Source organism: Ixodes scapularis, unplaced genomic scaffold (assembly GCF_016920785.2).
Source record: "Ixodes scapularis isolate PalLabHiFi unplaced genomic scaffold, ASM1692078v2 PGA_scaffold0__279_contigs__length_252992795, whole genome shotgun sequence".
Classification (NCBI taxonomy): domain Eukaryota; kingdom Metazoa; phylum Arthropoda; class Arachnida; order Ixodida; family Ixodidae; genus Ixodes; species Ixodes scapularis.
Window position 1 is genome coordinate 123,562,606 of NW_024609835.1, and position 21,367 is coordinate 123,583,972.

The 21,367-nt window shown below is 47.4% G+C and overlaps 1 pseudogene; it reads left to right on the forward strand.

Moving 5' to 3' along the window:
• LOC121837300 overlaps positions 1 to 20,974 on the forward strand; it is a 105,855-nt pseudogene extending 84,881 nt beyond the window's left edge.
• The last annotated feature ends 393 nt before the right edge of the window (positions 20,975 to 21,367 follow it).

Below are 21,367 nucleotides of genomic sequence, written 5' to 3' on the forward strand. Positions count from 1 at the left end.
GTTTCTCAATTACGTTTTGTTCTTACTTTTAAATTACGTTAGGTGCGCTACAGTATAAGCATGCGTGCCAAGTGTTCGTGACAATTTTGAACTAGAATAATTGTGCTTCATTGCGGTCATTTGCTGAAAATGTAAATCGAGCAATGAACGAGGAGCCATGCTTGAAAACGGTGTATGTACGGTGTTAACTTCTACCTGGGCGGCTAAAAAAAAAGAAAAAGTCAAGACTGGTTACGGTTGGATGCGAGGCTGGTCCCAATGCAATGGTAAGCACTTAGAGCGCCTTTCTGACCGGCATGTTAGCAATATAGCGATCAACGAGACGAGCGACGGCGAGAAGCTACGAGAGCCGCTGCCGAGCGCCGAAGATTTCTCACTCTCGCTGCTTGCGCCGCTCGGTTCTTGGGCTTCTAGCCCAAGCTAGAAGCCCATTGTGACTAAAGAATTTCGACACCTACATTCGCGACCAAATTTTGCGACCCTACCGGAGGTATGAAGCTATCGAGTCACCGAGCCGGCGTTGCCGTAGAGCCGCGCCGCTTCTTGTTTCAAAAAGCTTTTGGTTGCCGAAATGGCTCGCCGCCCGCGGTGCGCGTCGGATTTCGACATCGCGCCTCTAGCATTCCCCTTACTGGGCAACGGGTAAGGAGAACAACGCGATGCGCCATGCACTTTACCCCCCATCCTCGCAAACGCGCACAAAAAAAAAAAAAATGTTATTTTTGTTAGTTGCTTGAGGCGGCTCGGCTCGCGTGTTGCTCATGGCGACAGGGCGGCTTTGCTTGCGTCTTTGTAGTTTGTCTTCCGTCGCTTCGCACCTTTTTTCGTTTCTTGTCATTTTACAACGATGTCAGTGAAGTATTGCTGCGAATTTGCGAGGATGTCTACCCAGCTGACGAAGCTTCGGACGATGATAACATGTCCAGAAGTTCTGACGGTGATGAAGTTTTTGGCATCGCCCTGTGATTTAGCTGAGAGTGATGTAAATAAAGGTTTTTTTCTTTCTTTTGCCCAAAATTTCCCCAGTTCTTAAAAATAAAAAAAGGTCAACCTATATTTGAATTTTTCTTTCTTTTTTTTTTGTTCTTGGTGGATCCAATAAATAGGGTTCGACCTATTTTCGAGTAAATACGGTAACTTTAATTTTTTTTTTGGGGGTTACGTCGGACGCAACTCGAATGCTTGACAGTTACGTTGGGCGTAACTTTAATTTTTATTTCGGGTTCCGTCGGACGTAACGTTAGACACTCCGTTACACTTAAGGAAAGTGGGAGCTGCAGGTTCATCATATAAACCAACCATTTGTGCTTAATTAAAATGCATCACTGACCTCAAAAAAAAAAATACTGCTATCCAAGAGTTTATGCTATAGGAATGTAGCGCTTCAGAGAAATTTGTTAATTTTTACTTTTAGTCCCTGCCCCCTCCAGATACAACATCTGGCCTAAAGCAGTGTTCCGGATCTCCTTCCAAGACCTCAGGCGGGTCGTCATTCAATCCATGAGTCGGCGGCGTCTTATGGGCGTGTTGCTGGTGCTTACTGGATGGTGCTACCGAGGGAAAAGTGGTCATGCTATGGAAAGGCAAGTATGGCCGCCGTAAGTATACATATTGTATACTTACGGCGCCGTAAGTATACATATTGTACCTTTGCTCGAATTCACTTTTAAGAAATGCACAGTTCGCATGTGTGCACCTCAATGTTCCCACAGTCCGCTGTTTTTTTTTGTTTTTTTTTTAGTGCTTCAAGCCTGTCAGCGCTAGTTTCTCTAGATCATGCAAATGGGATGCAACACTAAACCACATATGCTCTCGCAACAAACAGTGCTGTGCAGAAGCACAGTGGAATTTACTCTAGCTTTATAATGCAGCACAAAATAGTTGACTCCAAGTATAGCTACTTTTGTGACTTCGTTTAACCAAAAGCTCTGCCGAAACAAACTTGCCGCCTTATAGGTAGTGCAGAAGAACCTCGCGTGCCTAACCTGGAGAAGGGCATTTTTTTTCATAGGTCAATTTTTTCTTAAACCAATGCCTTCAGTCTCCTTGAAATGTTAACATCATGTGACACACGGAAGAACAGTAAACTCTTTAATGTTGGCGAACCTTTAATTTTCGCGCCCTTTAATTTTAAGAATTCAGTGGCTGCGATTATGTCCTCTGTGACCGATTCGAGAAGAAATAGGGGCCACGAAGATAAGGGGGTTTTACTGTACATCGGAGGAAAGAGGAAGTCACTTATGTTTGTATGCAGGAGTAAAACCAACAACAACAATCATGGTGTCGACATTTTGTAAGCCTATCTGTGTCTATTGAATGATATCAACTTTGTTTTAGTTCGTTAAACATTGTTGCCTGTACATTGTGAGATGTCGTCTTCAACATGAGCAGTGGTTTTCTTCTCAAGCAGGCAGCATGGACGCGTGCCGCGGCACAACATAGTTCATTTGCAGGTGGTACCGCAGGTTGAAGGATGGTTGGCACAATATGGGGGAATCACAATTCAATGTTCTACCTCGGGCGTAGACAAGATTTGCTTATTCTAAATCATTTTGTCTAAAAATCTGGGATTTGCGATGAATGTACCCGCATGGTTGGAAGGGCCAGACAAGCCTTGTGAGCGCTTCATTTTCTAGCGTCTCAGTCCTGAACCCACTCACGCACCACATGTGTAGATGTTCCGATAGGTGGGAGCACTTATTTGGAAAATGGTGAATGGCAACTGTTATCTTTATCAGACTTCTGTATTATGGTCAAAGTTGGACTGCATATTTGCAATACTTTTTCTCACTTAAAAATATGTCATACTAAAATATGTAGAATAGCCGATGACAAAAAGAGAATGGCTGGGCGTCCTCCAGCACGTGCTTGTGCTTTTCACCCCACTTTGGACAGATGTGCTTGCTCCAGGCTCACGAGGCGCTGAAACGTCATCGAAGGTAGCAGACGGGCTGGTGGTGGAACAACGGAGACTTCTCCCTGCCTTTCTCATGCTGCCAGTGAGCGTGTACCTCTATACTCTAACTTAGCTTAACCTGCACAGAGCTGAGGAGAATAGGCTTGGCGAGTGCCCTTACTGCATATGCATTTGTACAGCTGAGGCACTTTCTGAATCAAGAACATTGTTTATCTTACCTTCAAAAACATCATTTTGGGGGTGCAAAAGGAATTGTAAGGCATATCTTTGTTTGTATTGTCCTATTACGCATCACAGGCACGTAGCCAGGGGGAGGCTTATGAGGCCCGGCCCCCCCCCTCTCCCCCCCCCCCCGATATCTTCCATTTTGCATGGGTCCTCCTCTCCCCCCTCCCCCTCATACAGCGTTTTGTTATGAGGGGGCCCCCCCTGAAACAAAATCCTGGCTACGTGCCTGACGCATCGACTCCAACTTAATGCGGAGTCGACCCACCCTGTTGATAAGTTTAATGCCTGCTAGGTAATTTGTTTTGCATTCAGTTAATATATCAGTATTCAGTTAGGTATCCCAGTCATTAGCCGTTGAGATGCAGTCTCTCTGCAAGTCAGTCATGTTTAACATTCATAAAACTGCTTGTCAAATAATGGCACTGTCGAGGACATGTACTCGGCACGAGCAATCGCTGTGCACAAGCTGGTCGTGTGGATGCAGACAGCAAACATCCCGGTTGAAACGTCCTTCCTCGCAATGTAGCTCAAGACTAGGTCAGGGCCCCACTCACAAACGTCTATACTTTGCATCTCTTTAAGCTGGACCACTTTTGACACTACAAGCCATTGCAGCAAAAACAGTGTGAGACATGATTATAAGCTCGACGTACCATGGCATCCAACTAGAAGGTCACATGGCTTGCAGCTTCTGCCGTGGTTAACTTTAAACTGAGATACTTTGGAATAATGCTCCCGGTTTTTAGTGTTGCCCGGCACGGTTAACAATTTGGTGATATAGTGCTGCATTGAAAAATCTGCATTCGTGACTGTATCACCTTATGAATGCATACTAGCTATTAAACTCTCCATTCTGCAGAGAAATGAAATGCACTTTGCTTGCAATTGCAGCTACTTCTGGAACTTCATGGTATGAAGCACCTTATGGCTGCAAGCTCTGACAGATCTTGTTCTCTGGTCTGCGCAGGCCCATTGCAGGGAGTCACTCCGAGAGCCTCATCAGAGGTTCCTGCCCGTGGTCGTTCTAAATTTTTTTGTTGTAGGTATGCATTCTTTCTGTCTTTCCCTAATGTACTCAGGCGTTTTCTTTTCATTGTCGCTGATTTGCCTCAAAATTGGTTCAGCACAAAAATGGATGCTGTACAACTGTATCCCGCATATTTTGTTCAAGATAACTTTTCTTTGCGAAAGTTAGATTTTTTTAATGAAGGTTAGTCTTTTTTTGTTTTTATTCACAAATTTATTTGAGTTTCCATGGGCAACACTAAAACATTATGCCAAGGGCAAGGACAAGTTCACTGCTCTAACTTGTTCTCAACTGATTGCAAGAAATTTTGTTAATGTCGTGATACCTCTTTCCAGCACTTGCTTTGCAGCATGGAAACAAATTATACATGGGACATACTCTTCTTTAGACTGCTTGTTCATTCTGCAGGTCTGCCTTCTATAGATGTCGTGCTACTGGAGAGCAGGCGAATTCGATTGTTGGTATTGCCATTGCTTTTTTTTTAGCCGTTGTCTTAATAGTTCTTGTAAATTTAAAAATTTTCCTAAAAAGCAAGTTGGCGAGAATATCTATTTTGACTAGTTAGCTGAAAATAATGATCTAGTACCCTTTAGTCAGTAAAATAGATAGTGTGTGCCGCTGTTAGTGTCAAGTAGAGATGCACGCTTTTTAGGCATTTTGCGCAGAGTGGTACCCATTTTTATTGGTTAGCCTCTTGGTGCGCCAACTAAACTTACATTTGAAAACGAGCGTGTTGGTTAATAGACACAAAACTTGAAAGTATAAAAACAGAGAGGACGAGGACGGGAACAGGACATCTTTCACGCAGTTGGGGTTTGGACGAAACATGGCTCGAAAAACTTTGTCGGTTACAGTTGAAAACGAGCGTGTTGGTTAATAGACACAAAACTTGAAAGTATAAAAACAGAGAGGACGAGGACGGGAACAGGACATCTTTCATGTCCTGTTCCCGTCCTCGTCCTCTCTGTTTTTATACTTTCAAGTTTTGTGTCAACTAAACTCTTTCTATCCAGATACCTGCCCTTTGCTTTTATTTGGCAGGCTCTGGCAATAAAATAATATAGTGTTATTCCTCGGTGGCTTAAAAACCTAAAGAAAGAAGTTTCTCCATGTTTAAACGCAAACTTTTATAAAGGCAAAAATGAATTAAGCCAGTAGCAGACGACACATAGCCTCAGCAGTGCTCCGCGCCAACAGCGTTGCGTCAAAATAGCGGTCGTCTCCTTTTTGCTGCCTTCTCTCTCTTTCCTTCGGCGCTCTCCTCCCTTTCCTCCTCTCCGGCACCTTTGTCACCACACCCACTGGCTAAACTCTCCCACTATACGGCTCTGCATTGCAGTAGTAGGTTTTTTTTATAGTCTTTAGAGTTAAATGTGAATATTTGACAGAAATCTCCCAGGTTGGGGTGAAAGAGGGTTAAATGAATGTATTTGATCATTCGCCTCAATTCGGTACCCATCATTTCAAGGCCTGTGTGGCCTTGTCCTGTGGTGTATTTATGACTGTGGCTGTGAAGGAGCAGTTCTTTAATAGGTACAAGTACAAAGTATAAAAACAAAAGGATCTATGTACTGATCATGAAAGAATATGCTAGCCATTCTAATGTAGCTCTGCCAAGTACTTGATTGTGATTTGTTTTTATTTCCAGCTACTTGGTTGCCTCAAGATCTGGAGATCCTAGTGGCCACAAGCTTGGACACAATCTTCTTCTGTGGTCCGGCCAGGACCATGGGGGAGGTAATCCCAGCAACAAGAGCATCACAGTATCTCCCTGCCTGTGGCTTTCGATTAGCATCACGACAAGGGAGTCCTCATGCCACCAAGTGTTAGGTATGCTACTCGAAATAAGCATTCTTACCTATTCTTGAAGTGAAACAGCAAAAGCACTACTAAGCCTAAAATGCAAAAAATATTGAAATCTCGGCTTGGATGGAGTTCCAATTACAAAAAGGCGTCTCCAGACATGATTCACATGTGAACTTAAAGCCCACGGATGTAGGTTCGACGGAGTCACAGAAATAACTTCCCGCAGATGGCTTCGCTAGTGCCATACCCAAACAAATTCTTAAAATAATCAATGTGTTACGTTGGTGTCATTAATCTTATGTACCTACCCCACCCAGCAGTCGGGAGATGTGAAATATAAAAAAATGGGAACTTGCACATTGTCAGCTTTGCAAAGATAATATATTGAACCGAGCATAGCACGTTCAACTTAAGAAAGCAATTCAGTGCAGGCCTAGTTTTAAGCTTGACATATTTGTTATTGCCCTTCATAATGAAGTAAAAACTGCTTAAGTTGTGGCCCACTACAGGCTTTCCATTAGTGTTAAAAAGTGTTATGGCAGTTTAAACAGCTCGCTCCAAATATTTTCTTGAAATGCATAGGTTTATGGAAATTATTATGTGGATGTTTGCAGACAGTCATGGTGAGACCAATCTTTAGTGCCAAGTGTTCCACTTACTCAGAGTTGGTTGAGTCTGTAAATAGTGTAGGTCGCAAATTAAATTTTTATGGTATGCAATGGGCACAACCATCCGTAATGACTAGCCCTACCTAGGGGAACTTTATACGTTTACTGCGGCAAGATGGTTTCACAAAACTAAGTGTTTAGTTTATTCAACTCCTGCACTAACCTTATCTCTAGAAACTTTTTATATTCTTTACGATGCTGAGTTAGGATTCTGGAAGTAGTTTTTTTAGAACTACGCTAGACATTTCCAGTTCATTATTTTTCTCGCAAAGAATTCAAGAGAGCCAAACCCTGTAATATACGGATGGAACTCGCAGAATGATACGACTGGCAGTTTGAAACATTCGGCACTGTAACAGTAACAGTGACATGTCACTTGCCTATGTAATGCTCATTGTCACAGATCAAACTGCTTTTTCCGTCTGCACTCATTTTCAGTGGACTCATTCAGCGAACTCGCACCCGAGACTGCAGCGCTGGGTTCTGCGAAGTAATTTGCATGAATATAGATGCAACAGGTTTCTTTGAGTGTGCGTCTAACACGTATTCTTCATATTGAATCTGCTACTGTATTCATGACCATGTCCTTAATTGTATCCACATTCCAGCTTATTTTTATTTTGACATTTGAGTTTTCTTCAGTACTTTTCTCAACATCTGTGCTTGTTGAGCCGTACTCAAGACCATTAATCTTGTCTTTCACTATTACATTAATATATAAAACTGTTGATGCCGAGTGAGAATTCAAGGTCCCGAATCTGTCGTGCGAGTTAAATAAGAACCAATAAAAAGCTCTACAAAGGAAATTTTGTTAAAGGAGGCTGTATAAGCATTAAAATAGCACATGCCATGCTAAAACAAAAAAAAAAACAAATTCTTGTTAGGTATGCAAGGATGACACTGCTGTTTCTGATGTGTCACAAAAAAAATCAGTGCCATACAGTGTTCCTTATGGAAGTACAAACTGTCGAATTCAAAGCCCAGAAGTTTTATTCAAGAATGTTCCTCAATACAAATGTATTTAGAGATCTGAGCCACTGACTCATACAGTCGACTCTCATTAATTCAAACTCTCTTAATTCAAACTTGCGGATAATTCAAACTAACATGCACGTCCCATCCTATGCGTCTGTATGGGAGGAAACTCCTGGTAATTCAAACTTTGCTTTATTCAAACTAATTTTCAGTCCCCCTCGAGTTTGAATTAACGAGATTCGACTGTACATGACTATGTGGCAAACATTCATTTTCATGTGGATTATAGTTTACAAGGTCTAGTCTGCATTGATTTATTGCATTCATGCTGAAACTGGGAGGGGTTCTCTGGGTATGAATAAAGATATAAACATTTCTTGAAATCAAAACATTTGAGAACGGACAAAAGGAAGGATCTGAGAACGGTATCTTAGATTCTCTTCTCTTTTTCTTATCTCTAACTTTCATCTTATTTCACCTGTTGCATTTAGTTTTTTTAGCGCAGCTCTTAGCACCCGTTTCCGCGTTTCGCGGCGTCGCCCTCGGCGTAACCGCCCAACTAAACTTGGCAGGAAATTGAATTAATGTTGCGGTCATGTGACGTTAATATTTCCGCTAAGTCTAGCTGAGAAACTGAATTTTTTATGGATGACATGACACGGTCATGCAACGTCATTTTCTCCGCTACTTTTAGTGGGAAAACTGCATTTGTGTTGAGGTCATGTGACATCAATTTCCGCGCTAAATTTTGTGGAAAACTTAACCCGCTAAATTTAGTGGGCAAATTTTCCCGCTAAATTCAGGGAAATTTTTCGCTAAATGGGAGGGAGCAGAAGAGTAGGAGGGTTAGGGGGTGGGGGGTCATACCCTCCCATCCTCCTCTTCAAGATCTGTGCTCTAATTTCACATTACAGAGAATTGTAAACGTCCCATATTTCATCTCATGTTTATTCAAATTTTATATTGCAGGTGCGCTTGCAGCACAAATCTGGGTTGTGCTGATCCTCTACGCACAAGTTAGGAACTCCTGAGTGGCAAGAGTGGGAGTTTGGTCTGACAGCTCAAGGGACACCATTGTTCAGTATTGAATTTTTAATTATCTTCTTTTGAGCAAAGTTAAGCTTTGCTGCTTGCAATTCTTCTAAAAATAAATACCTGCAACCAAATTTACCACGTCACGACATTTTGCCTCTGCTCTTAGTGCTCCTGGTGAGCCTCGGATAAGAGCTTACTAGTGTGCAAACATCATGCTTGTTTGAAACCACTCACTAATGTAGACTCGCTGACATCCAGCATTCCAATGAAACGCTGGATGTCCACAGGTCTTTCTTGAACAATGCAAGCGGGAAAGGAACCATTCAATCGTATCGTATTGGGGGACATTCTAGAGAGTGTTTTTTTGTATGTTTTACAGATTTCTTTTTAAAAAAGCCGTAAAAGCTACATTTACGCGGTCTGTGCACGTGAGTTATAAGGCCAGGGCGGCATAGTATAAAAGGCTAATTTGTAATGATCAGTCAGCTTATTACAGAGATGTGCCAGTCTTCTTTCAGAAAACTAGATTGGAGGTTCATCCTAGCATAGTTTTATCCCGCGAATCTGAATATCCCATTCGTTTTCCACAAAGATATAACTAAACGTGAGAAAACACAAAAAAACATCCTACCAATAGTGACATCGTAAGAAGACCTTTCGGCCGCCAAGCGTGTCGCTTAAGGGCCGCGCGTCCAATCTCAAGTTTTCTAGGTATAATCTCCCGCATTGGCACCAGTCGTGACACATTTTTCTGCCCTTTTAAAAAATAGCACGTGCGTGCATAGCTTTGATAGGTGCTGAAGATGCATGAGCAAAGATTTCGAAAGCCACTTTTGTGACGTCGCTCTCCAGGGAAGTGCTTTCACAGCGCTTTAAAAATGACTCTATGCAGCCTCGATTCATAAAATTACCAAATAATTTGCATATTTGAGATTCTGGAGGTCATATGAAGATTTAAAAGTGTTTTCTCAAATACAAAACCACTTCAGCCTCTCTCTAAGTATAGTATGTTCCTGAAATTTTTAATCAGTGAAAATATACCCATGGTTCCAATTAGAAACTTGCTAAGCATCATCAAAACACACTAAATCAACTTTCTTTGTGAAGATATAAAACAAGAGCAGCATTTTATGGCGTTCTAAAAAAATGGTCAATTTGTACGCGTTTCCACACTTTGGTTTCTTACCAGAGCGCATCTTTGCACCTGTGGTCCTGCTGCCCGGTGGCCGCAGTGCGAAGCCGCCCCCTCGCCTCCCTCGTAGGATGGAGGGAAGCAAGGCGCACGTGCGTTGCGTGTCTAAGGGGGAACAGGACCTTGGGCGCAGAGATGAGCCCTGATAAGAAACTGAAACCTAGAAACTCGTCCAAATAAAGCGTTCTTACAGAACTCGTAAAAGGCTACCCCTGCATTATATCCCTCTAAAAAGAGTTGATTTTGTGGTTTTCAATGACTCAGCAAGTTTCTAATTGAAACCATATTTTCATTTTCACTAATTAAAAAGTTAATTAACAAATTGTATTTAATTATCTGACTGATTGTTACGATTAGGTCCCTGTACTACGTACGCCTGGCCGTATAACTCGCCTGCACAAACCGCATTAATTTAGCTTTCACGACCTTTCTGAACATATATGTAAAGCTTAAAACTAAATCGCCCTATACAACAGTGAAAAGGCGAAACCAGCATGTTGGAGCCATATGGCTCCACCGTGCTGGTATCGCCTTTTCGCTGGTATAGGTTGTCCCATATTACGTTATGCATGTATGGTTCCACACGGTTCCGCCATATTCCACTACGCTGGTATAGGATGTCCCATAATACGACACGCTTGTATGGTTCCGCCTACCTGTATCGTTCCGCCTTAATCCACTATACTGCATCCGCCGATTCGCTTGTATAGGATGTCCCATATTACGGTTACGCTTGTATGAGCCTTTTCCGTCATCTTTCCATCGTCGAAATTTTCCAACAGGGCAAGACAGTGTGTGCTGAGCGAGGCTGGAGCTAAGCTGGACAAGAACGACGGAGCCGGGGCTGCCTGGCCTGGCCCATCGAACCCTGGAGCGGTCCACCAGCGAGGTCTGGAGCAAGACCGGTGGAAACGGCAAGCCCGGGCCATATGACCTGGGCTATGACGATTCCGGGGTGGTTCCGCAGCGAGACTCGAGCATTGATAGCCCGGGACAGCCAGCCTACGCAGCGCTGGCGTGGGAAAGGCGATTCGCAGGCCTGGACACGGACCCCGGCTGTGAGCTCTGATCGACGGGCGACAACAAGAGTCGGCGGGCCCGGACTACCGGCGCTCGACGACGGGCAACCGAGAGGTACAGTAAACCCATTCGCTGTCTTCTCGTTGCTGTATGTCACTCCCTGGGTGACGGGCGGAACGCATACCGATCGCGCGGCGATTATTAGTAGAGAGACTTCTGTAGAGAAACCCACATGAAAATGGCGCCCAACGTGGGGCTCGCTGCTTGTCTGGGGCCCGGCAAAACAAAGCCACCTGGGTAGCGTCTGGTTCTCAGGGTTCCCAGGGAAACGCCAGAGGCCGGCGCCATTAATCAGGTCCTCTGAGTCGAGGTTGCCGGCCGCTGCCGAGGCCCAGTATCAGTGTGCCGACAGGGCTGAAATTGTGGCCGGCGACCGCGTGGCGATGGTCCCGTCGGCGTGTCGGGCTCAGAGCACGACACCTGAGAAGGGCCCGTACGTGCGTGTAGAGATCGGTGGTAGAGAATATTCGGCACTAATTGACACCGGTTCTACCCTTTCTCTAATTGGCGATAATGTGTACGAGGACTGCCGTAACAGGAACCTTTGCGCGCGGGAACTTGTAACTCCGCTGCGTTTAGCGACAGGATTGGCCGAAACGCAAAGGGCGATGCGCCTTCACCTTGGCCTTGACGGCAGACGAAGGAGGCAACGTTTCGTTTACTTGCCCGGTATGTCGATTCCTGTTATTTTGGGGCAGGACTTCGTCTGTCGTGAGGGCATAATCCTGGACTTGAGGAACAACGGGTATCGTTATAGTGCGTTTTCTCCTCTTATTCCCTTTGTTGCCCCATCATCTCTGGTGCAGGGAATGGAACGTTCGCTCGCTGCGTCACACCAGGAGCAGGTATTAGCTGCGCGAGTCGTGCCCGGGAACGTCGAAATGATAATTGCGTCTTTCGATGGGCCCGCCGACCAACGGCGGATGCTAGCGAACGCCTTGTCCCAACACGCAGCTATGTTTACCGAGAGACCGGGGCTTACGACTGTTTTACAACGTAAGATAGATACAGGAGAGGCCAGGCCGTGGGGGTGTAATCCCAGACCACTAAGCGTACATAAACGGGCCCTCCTAGACGCGGCTCTCGACAAGATGCTGGACACAGGGGCGGTGCGGCCATCGCAGAGTCGCTGGGCGTTTCCAGTAGTTTTGGCGCCAAAGAAAGACGGCACCGCGCGCCTTTGCGTTGATTACCGAAGACTTAATGAGGTCACTAGAAGGGACGCGTATACTTTTCCTTCTATTGAGTCTATAATGTATTCGCTTGGAGGCGCGAGGGTTTTCACCACGCTGGATTGTAGCAGGGGCTTTCTCCAGATCCAGGTGGCGCCAGACGATGTCCAAAAGACGGCGTTCACCTGTTACAGGGGGTTATTTGAGTTTACGCGTCTTCCGTTTGGGTTGTCCAACTCGCCGTCGAGTTTCCAACGGCTCATGGACATCGTGCTGGGCGATGCGAAATTTAACTTCGCCATGGCCTACATGGATGACGTTGTGGTATTCTCCAAGTCGTTCAAAGAGCACCTAACTCATCTCGAGATCGTCTTAAGGCGAATGAGTGAGGCCGGTCTAACAATTAATCCAAAAAAGGTGACACTGGCCGCCTCAAAGGTAAATCTTTTAGGCTTTGTCGTAGACAATGGTACCTTAAAGCCGAACGATGAGAAATTGAGGGCCATTCTCGATTATCCACCACCGCACGATGTAAAGAGCCTTCAAAGGTTTCTGGGGATGGTTGGCTTTCACCGGCAGTTCTTCCCGATGTGCACGGAGCTGGCGCGGCCATTGAACCTGCTGCTCCGGAAAGGCTCGAGGTGGGTCTGGGGTCCAGAGCAGGGTGCTGCCTTCTCGTCTCTCGCGAGGGCAATAGCAAGCACCGCTAGCCTTCGGTTACCAGATCTTAATCGGCATTTTGTTGTGCAGACAGATGCGAGCGACTACGGTTTCGGAGCAGTATTGCTACAGGAGCACGATGGACAGTTGCGCCCTGTGGCATTCGCTAGTCGAACGCTCACACCGTCGGAACGCAACTACAGCGTGACGGAAAAGGAGGGGTTGGCCGTCATGTTTGCTCTGAAGAAGTTCGACCTCTATTTAGACGGTACGACTTTCGTTATTCAGACTGATCACGCAGCACTTACCTGGATTCAGAGGCTAAAAGAGCCCGCGGGAAGGCTGGCCCGCTGGGTACTAACCTTGCAGCGCTACTCGTACACGGTTGAGTACCGAAAGGGATCGACCAACAAGGTCGCGGATGCGCTCTCTCGGGCGCCCCAGGATGGTGGTTGGGAGGAGGTGACGCAACCAGAGTGTAACGAGAAGCGTGGGGAGAACAGGAGAATGTCTCCGGATGCAGGGGTGAGGTCCATCACGGGCGGTTGGGAGGAGGCGAAGCAACCGGCACTCGTAGCAGCCTTAGCGCGCGTCACGAAGGAGCAAAGGATCGTCGCTTGGGGTGAAGTGGCCAGCAAGGAAGAGCTTGTCGAGGCCCATAAAGCAGATGGTTTTTGCCAGCGGGTGTTGGGTAAACTGGCTGAAATTGCGGTCGACACCGGGAAGGCTGGCGGTCGAGTTAATGATCAATTTGATTCGTATCTGCTGGGCGAAGACGGCTTATTGCTTCGCTACATCTCAACGATCGATGAAGGGGAGGGTAATGAGTCTCCCTTCAGGGTGGTGATTCCCAGGAAGCTACGGAAGAGGTTTATCGGGTACTTCCACGACTCGGCTCTGGCAGGTCATGGCAGTGGCAGCAAGGCTTTTCATAAGTTATGCCGCGCCGCGACCTGGCCGGGGATGAGGCAAGACGCACTCCGATACCCCCGCAGCTGTCCAGCCTGCCAGAAAGCGAAGCCCAGAGGGGACAAGCCTCCGGGCTTGATGCAGTCGGTGGAGAGTCACTACCCGTGGGAGATCGTCGCTTGCGACATCATCGGCCCACTGCCGAAAAGTCCGCGGGGAAACCAGTACCTCTTGGTTATTACCGATCATTTCTCAAAGTGGGCAGAGCTGTACCAATACCACCTAGAACACAAGGCCTGCGCGTTTCCTCCTCTAAACGTCATCACTAGTAGATCCCCTCAGCGCCCCCTAGCTAGCCCGGATGAGCAACATCGTCTGCTACATCGTCTGCTCCATCGCCTGCTTCAGTGGTTTGTGTAACAGATAATGAAACAGATGCTCACGCCGAGTGTCTCTTGCAAATAGCATACGATGAAGTTAGACGTTCACGTGGAGCGTCAAATGCATGAGCGAAATTGCCTTACTGCTGCGCGAAGGGCTGAAAAGCCCTTCGTTGGACGCTGGACGCTGACACTGGACGCCATTTTCGAGGGCGCTGTTTATACCTCGGGTAGCTGCTTCGAAGCGTTCTACCGCAGAACGAGCGCACGCGCTAGAAATGCGCGTCTCAAAGCCAGGAGCGCGTGCTAGCTCGCGCTCCTGGCCGAGGGAGCGTTCGCGTGCACGTCGCAAATGCACTGGAAGCTCGCTATCAGCTCGCGCTCAGAAGTCACGCACACAGCTGCGGCCGCGAGTGAATGCGACGTAGTTGCGACGCGGTCCCTACTCTCGTCAAGCTTCGGCGTGTTTGCCGCTTGGGGCGGGTCGGGGATCTACTAACGAAACGTCATGCGCAGGCCTTGCCTTCTAGGTGGTATTGGCTGTACCCACTGAGGAAGCTGGTTTCAGAGCGGATCTGGGAAAAGTTACTGGATACTTTCCTACGCTTCGGCACACCCAGGTGTCTCATTAGTGATAACGCTAGTTACTTTACTAGTAAAGTGTTCGTGGACTCCTGCTTGGCGCTGAACATAAAGCACAAGAGGACAACACCGTACCATCCCCAAGCCAATATCACTGAGCGTGTGAATCGGAATATCAAAATCATGCTGATCGCGCTAACGGAGAAACACCGAGACTGGGATGAGCACATCGCTGAGATGGGTTTTGCCATCCGGAATACCGTGAACAGATCGACTGGTTTCACGCCAGCGTTTCTGAACCTGGGTAAAGAGATCCCGTCTCCGCTGGAGAACGAGTTACGGAGCAACCAAGGAATCCCAGGACGCCCGCTCTCTAGGTACGCAGAACAGCAACGTGGGGCTCGCTGCTTGTCTGGGGCCCGGTAAAACAAAGCCACGATGGACGAGATTAACATCATCCGCGATGGACGCCTGCTTGGATGCCGCTGCCAGGCCAAGGCAAGTCCTGGGGGACCCTACTGGAAAGGCCTACTCCAGGTACTCGGGCTGCTGCGAGCAGCAGCCGTTGTACAGCCCGTCGAACGCCTTGCCAGACTTCGCAAGAGGAGCAGCGAATATCTTCGAGCTGTCCACGGGCGGCTGCGCGAGGGACCCCTGACTGCGAGCGCCGCGATCTCCAAAATTATGGCCCCGGCGGACGTTCACTTTCTGCTGTGCTTCGCCATCTCGGTGGAGCACTCTTAACAGCAACACTGAATAGATCAGAGACGCCAAGGAGAGGCTTCGAGAGATGCAAGAACCAGTAGGAAGACATTGAGACGATCACGGGAGGCGTCAATTATCCGCTTTGAGATTAAACTGTCCGGTTCTCCCGCTTTGCTCTTCCTGTATTGCCTTTGGCACATCAGTCAAGGAGGTTGGAAAGGCTATGGGATGCAGGGCTTATCGCTGGATTTTAATTTATTTTAAAGCGACAGTGCTGGCGTTTGCTTAAGTTCTCCCTTTTCCCCCGATCTAGTCGTAGTGCAAGCTGGAAGACTTTTTAAGTTAAGCGGCGCTAGTGATGATGCTCGGTTGGGGGAAGGGAGACTGGTCAGAAAACAGGCAAACCATTTGTTATTCTCTCTTTTTCCCTTAATTTTATATCAGTGTTTATCGGAAAGCGAAAGTGACTGCTTTGACATACGTTCTTTCTCTTCATGCGAGCTAGTCGGGGTGTGAGCTGGAAGACTTTTTAAAGTTAAGCGGCGCTACTGACGATGCTTGTTTGGGGAGAGACCGGCAGGAAAGCAGACCGATACTTTGTTATTGTCCCTTTTTCTTAATTTTAAGATGTGGACCCGGTTATTGGCTACATGAAGTTAATCATATTTGTGAGGTGTTCTGCCCCGCGAAGTAGGGTTGGTGCAAACGTCTGAAGTAATGAACTGCTGCTGATTTTGTGATGCATGAGCAATTCAGAAGGGGGGGAAGATGTGGGGATTTTGGGCACTGAGAACTTCGGTGACGATGCGGACGGCACGGGAGAAACGAGCGCGGGGCCAAAGCACGGGGCGCGAGGCGCGTGGCGGGGGGACAGGACAGTTGAGCCATGGCGGCGCAAGCCACCGAACACCGGGCTCGAAGAATAAACATGTCTCCATCATGACTTGGCCCCTTCCTCCGGACAAGCGGTGAGCGAGAATACCACAAATGGCGCATCCAACGTGGGGCTCGTTCGGTATGCCTCTGCTTCTAGTCGTCCCCAGACAGTCCCATGGATTCGTTAAGCGGGTTGTTCACTAACGCTAACGATGCCAGTTGAGACAAAGCATGTTGGAATTTTGGTGACTTGTCTCACAGCAGAGCTCAGCAGGTGTCTCCTCGAATCGAGTGCTTAAAGGTCTCGAAGGACGAGGTTGCGGACGTGCTTTCTCCGGTACCCCAGAATAGTGGTTGGCAGAAGGTGACGCAACCGGGGGGAACACGAGGAGCGCTGTTAAGATGTAAGAAAGTCGTCTTCGGAGGCAGAGGAGAGGCACGGCAGGTTCGCTGGAAGGCAGGATAGCGACTGGCAGGAGGAAAAACAGCCAGGGCTTATTGTATATTTAGGATTTAGGCTTGGAGTGATGTGGTGAGCCAGTAAGCGCTTGTCGAGGCCCGGGGTGCAGATGGGTTTTTGTCAGTGGGTGTCGGAAAGATTGCGGGAATTGCAGTCGGCACCGGGAACACTGGCGGACGAGATTGTCAGCGGGTGTTGGATAAACTGGCGTAAATTGCAGTTGACACCGGGAACGCTGGCAGGCGAGTTAAGGAGCAGTATGATTTGTAAGCGCTGGGCCAAGACGGCTAGTTACTTCGCGTCACTCCAACCGACGAAAAGCAGAGGGACGACTCTCCCTTGAGGGGGTCGTTCCGAGAAAGCTACGAAATGTTTTATAGGATACTTTTTCGGCTTCACTCTGGCCGGTCGTGGCAGTGACAGCAAGACTTTTAATAAGTTATGTCCCGTCACGACCAGGTCGGGGATGAGGCGGTAGACATTTAGATGGCTTGTAGTTGTCCAGCTTGCCTTGAGCCATGAACGGTTAAAGCGGGCTTGCTCGCTGAGCTGCCGCCCCCTCCGAGGACCGAGCAGTCCCTAGAGCTCGTGCGCACGTAGACGGAATGGACGCTGACGCTTACATCGAGTACCACATCGTATATGTAGCCGTTGCGGAACGCGAGTATGGTATTTGGTCATCCCGCCACAGGCTTTGGATCCCTTCGCTTGCGCAAAAGATGGACTAGGTTTACGCCATCATTACCTGTTCTGAAGGAAACTCACGCTTTGAGCAACGCAGCTAGTGGTTTTGCCGTATCGCTTGCTCCGAGGTGAGAAGGGCGCCGAGGTAAAAAGACGCGAGCGTCGTGTCTTACTTTTAGGCTTACTCGGCGAGATACAAACGAGGAGGCTTGCCCGGTTCACATCGCTGACTTGAAAGGATACTACCGTTGTCGCGATGGGGAAGACGTAAAACATGAGGTTGCGATAGGACACAAGAAATACCCTGTTCTTGGCGACCCAGGAGCGAGCTCTGGAACGCAGACTTGCTGAGTTAGCCGCATGGTACATGAACCCGTCGGCAAGCTATAAGGCGGTAGAGGCTATGGCCACTGCCACAATCTGCGGCAGAGTATTTGTTCGCTGTGTGTTGTTTTTACAGTTTGTTCTGCGCAGAATAGCTTCTTGGAAAGACGGCCGTATACAGACGGCGTAACCCAGGAAGCCCACCGTGAGGGAAGACGGGACCACTCGTTTTCCCAAGTGCTCAGGGTGGCTGACAGTTGTTCGGCCTGACGAACGGTTCAGGCGGGCAGTTCTAAGCCCGCTGTGACCTCTAAGCGGAACGGGGCAAGCCCGTCTGCGTCGGCCGGACCAGCTTAGAGCAAGCCCCCTGCTGCATCGCGGTGAGTGGGACAGCGAGCGACAGACAGGTCGGCATTGTCTGCCGGCTTCGCTAGCCACCACCACCTACGCCGCTTTCGTACGCTGCAACGTGGCCACTCCGGCAACAGCAACAGCGGCCGCCCATGAAGCCCAGCGGCTCCCTGAGGCCCATGAAGTCCCCCGAAGTCCGGGCCTTGAGGGGGGGAGAGTGTGGGAGCCGGGGGTGAAAGACGAGGCAGAAGGCACGTGACAGGCGGCCGGCGGAGAAGACACGAGCTGGCGCAAGACAGTGTGTGCTGAGCGAGGCTGGAGCTAAGCTGGACAAGAACGACGGAGCCGGGGCTGCCTGGCCTGGCCCATCGAACCCTGCAGCGGTCCACCAGCGAGGTCTGGAGCAAGACCGGTGGAAACGGCAAGCCCGGGCCATATGACCTGGGCTATGACGATTCCGGGGTGATTCCGCAGCGAGACTCGGGCATTGATAGCCCGGGACAGCCAGCCTACGCAGCGCTGGCGTGGGAAAGGCGATCCGCAGGCCTGGACACGGACCCCGACTGTGAGCTCTGATCGACGGGCGACAACAAGAGTCGGCGGGCCCGGACTACCGGCTGTCGACGACGGGCAACCGAGAGGTACAGTAAACCCATTCGCTGTCTTCTCGTTGCTGTATGTCACTCCCTGGCGACGGGCGGAACGCATACCGATCGGGCGGCGATTATTAGTAGAGGGACTTCTGTAGAGAAACCCACAGACTACACCAGATAGAAATGCTATATAATTTTGGTCGCCAAGTCTCAATAGAACGTCTGTCACCATATTTTTATTGGAGTTTCATCGGTGAGACAGAATGGAATAATAAGACGCAGTGCTGAGAAGCAACATCATACCCAGTTGGAGCCTCATGGCACTGGCTGTTATTTTTGACTCTCAAATAATTATAAACTCTTGCAATGTTTTATAATTGCAGATGGTGTTATGAGTGAGGCGCGTGTATTAGTGACATATGGGTATGTGCACGCGGCAAGTGGCGACCTCACGTCTCCATTGATGTGTTGTGACAAACCTAAAATTAATTTTCAGGATTTCTTTTTTTTTTTTTTTGGCGCAAAAACTGGTTACTGGTAGTTAGTTGCCTTCAGAAAGAGGGGGATAAAAACGCTATTAGAATCTACCTTTCTTTATACAATTTCTATACAATTTCTATCCAATCTTCATACACTATAATTCTACAAAAAGAAATCTTGCCAAAAGCTATATACAGCGAATAGAAAAGTAGAGACATCTTTAGAATATCTATATCTTCTAAAAACTATTTTCTATAGATATTTTGTAAAAAAGTGGATAATATTTTTCTAAGGCCAGCCTTTCATCATGCGAGACTTTTCTGCGCTTGTGGTGTGCTCAGGTATTGTGCTCAGATATGCGGGAATGAGGACATCGGTGAACGCCTCTGCACGACCCCAAAGCCGCCGGTTCCATGTCGAGCCCCAGTGAGCAGGACCATACTTTTGTCACGCCTTCTGTTAGTAAAGCTGTTGGCGTCCGCGTTAAGCCTGTCACGTTGTGTTGTCTCACTTGGTTTCTAAGAGCAAAACACAACGATCATTGTTCTTCGCAATGCGATAGTGCCGCTCGGAACGCGATTGGTAATAAACGATGCCGACAAAAAATAAGGTCCATGCGCACGATTGCATTTAAATGGGTTTGACTGTGTTGCGTCGACAAACGGCCGCGAGTCAATAGGTCATCCGTGCTTTGTGTGAACCGTAGCAAATAATTCAAGGAGTAGCTGGACAATCGGCATACGAAGTACGATGTCCTGGTCACTCGCAGTTGCAGTGAGGTACAGCGCTCTCAAACTACAAAGCGCCGCTATATCCCGCTGCTCCATCTACGCTCATTACCACTAAATTCTACCGATTTACATCGGGTACAGTTGAGGGACAGAAAGAAACCCAATGTTGTGGTAAGCTTCGCCTCTCGTGGGGTGCGTGACAGGCTGCTATCAACGGCTAAGAAGACGAGGTTAAACACCACCCACCTTGGATTTCAGGCTAATAATCCACCTTATATAAATGAACATCTTTGTGTCGAAAACAATGTATTACTAAACAAAGCTCGCCAGACAAAGCGAGAGAAAAATTGGAAATATGTTTGGGTGTCACAGGGCAAGGTCCTTATGCGGAAGACCGAGAACTCGCCTGTCTCGCAGATCACTTGTGAGGGGGATTTGATCAGGGTGGTGTAACTGTTTTGAACCTGACGCAAATACCTGACGCAAAAACTTGAGTTACTACGTTTATCAAGTCTTTCACTTTTCGGCATGTTGAACAACTGATACATAACGAAGATAAGCTTTCGATTTTTCATTGCAATGTACGCGGTTTACGAAAAAACTTGAACTCTTTAGTTGGGCATGTTTCCCAGCATGTTCCTGGTTTTGATGTAATCAGAGTAAGTGAAACTTGGATAAAAAAACTATGAAACCATTGTTATGCATAGCTACAATCTATCATGTGTTTCACGTGATGCGCATACGAGAGGTGCAGGCGTCGAGTTTTTTGTAAAAGAAAATAGTGTTTTCCAGGTTTTATCGCCTGCCACTATTAGTGAGGATGTCATTGAAGCACTTTTTATAAAGCTTGATTATGGCGTAATAGTCGGTGTAGTGTATCAACCTCCAAGCTTGTTAGTAAAATCTTTTCTTCTAAAACTCGAGGCAGTACTTACGGCATTGTCTAATGGGCAGAATGCTCGCATTGTAGTTGTTGGGGACTTTAAAATTGATCTGGCTAGTGATGCGCATAATAGCTATACGCTGCTTTTTAGTCTTTCACCTTACGCAACTTCATTACTGATCCTACTCGCATTCCTAGCACCTCCAGTACATTAATTGATCATGATCTTTGCACTACCGCCCTTAGCGAAAAGTAGCTCAATTCTAGTATACTTCTGCTGTACTTATTATGCATACTACCCCTGTAATAATTTTGTGTTAAATTGGCCGATCTCGAGTATACTCGCCGATGATAAAAGCATACAATTAGTATGCTTGCAGCTCTTTTTCGGAGTAGTTTTCAGGACACTCCGCGCATACTGCTAGACAAAGTTAGCATACCTTGGGTGTGCTCCCAGCATAATTCCAGTGATCTGTAAGCTTGTGAGCTTATTCTGCTAAAATGGCACTTAAAGCACCCGATAACGAGAATTTAATGTAAAGGCAAAGAAATAATATTAAGTGGTAGACTGAAATGAGAATGTAAAAGAAATTGCTCGCAGTGGACACAAACCTAGTCTCCATCACAGGGAATTGAGGTTTATGTCAAT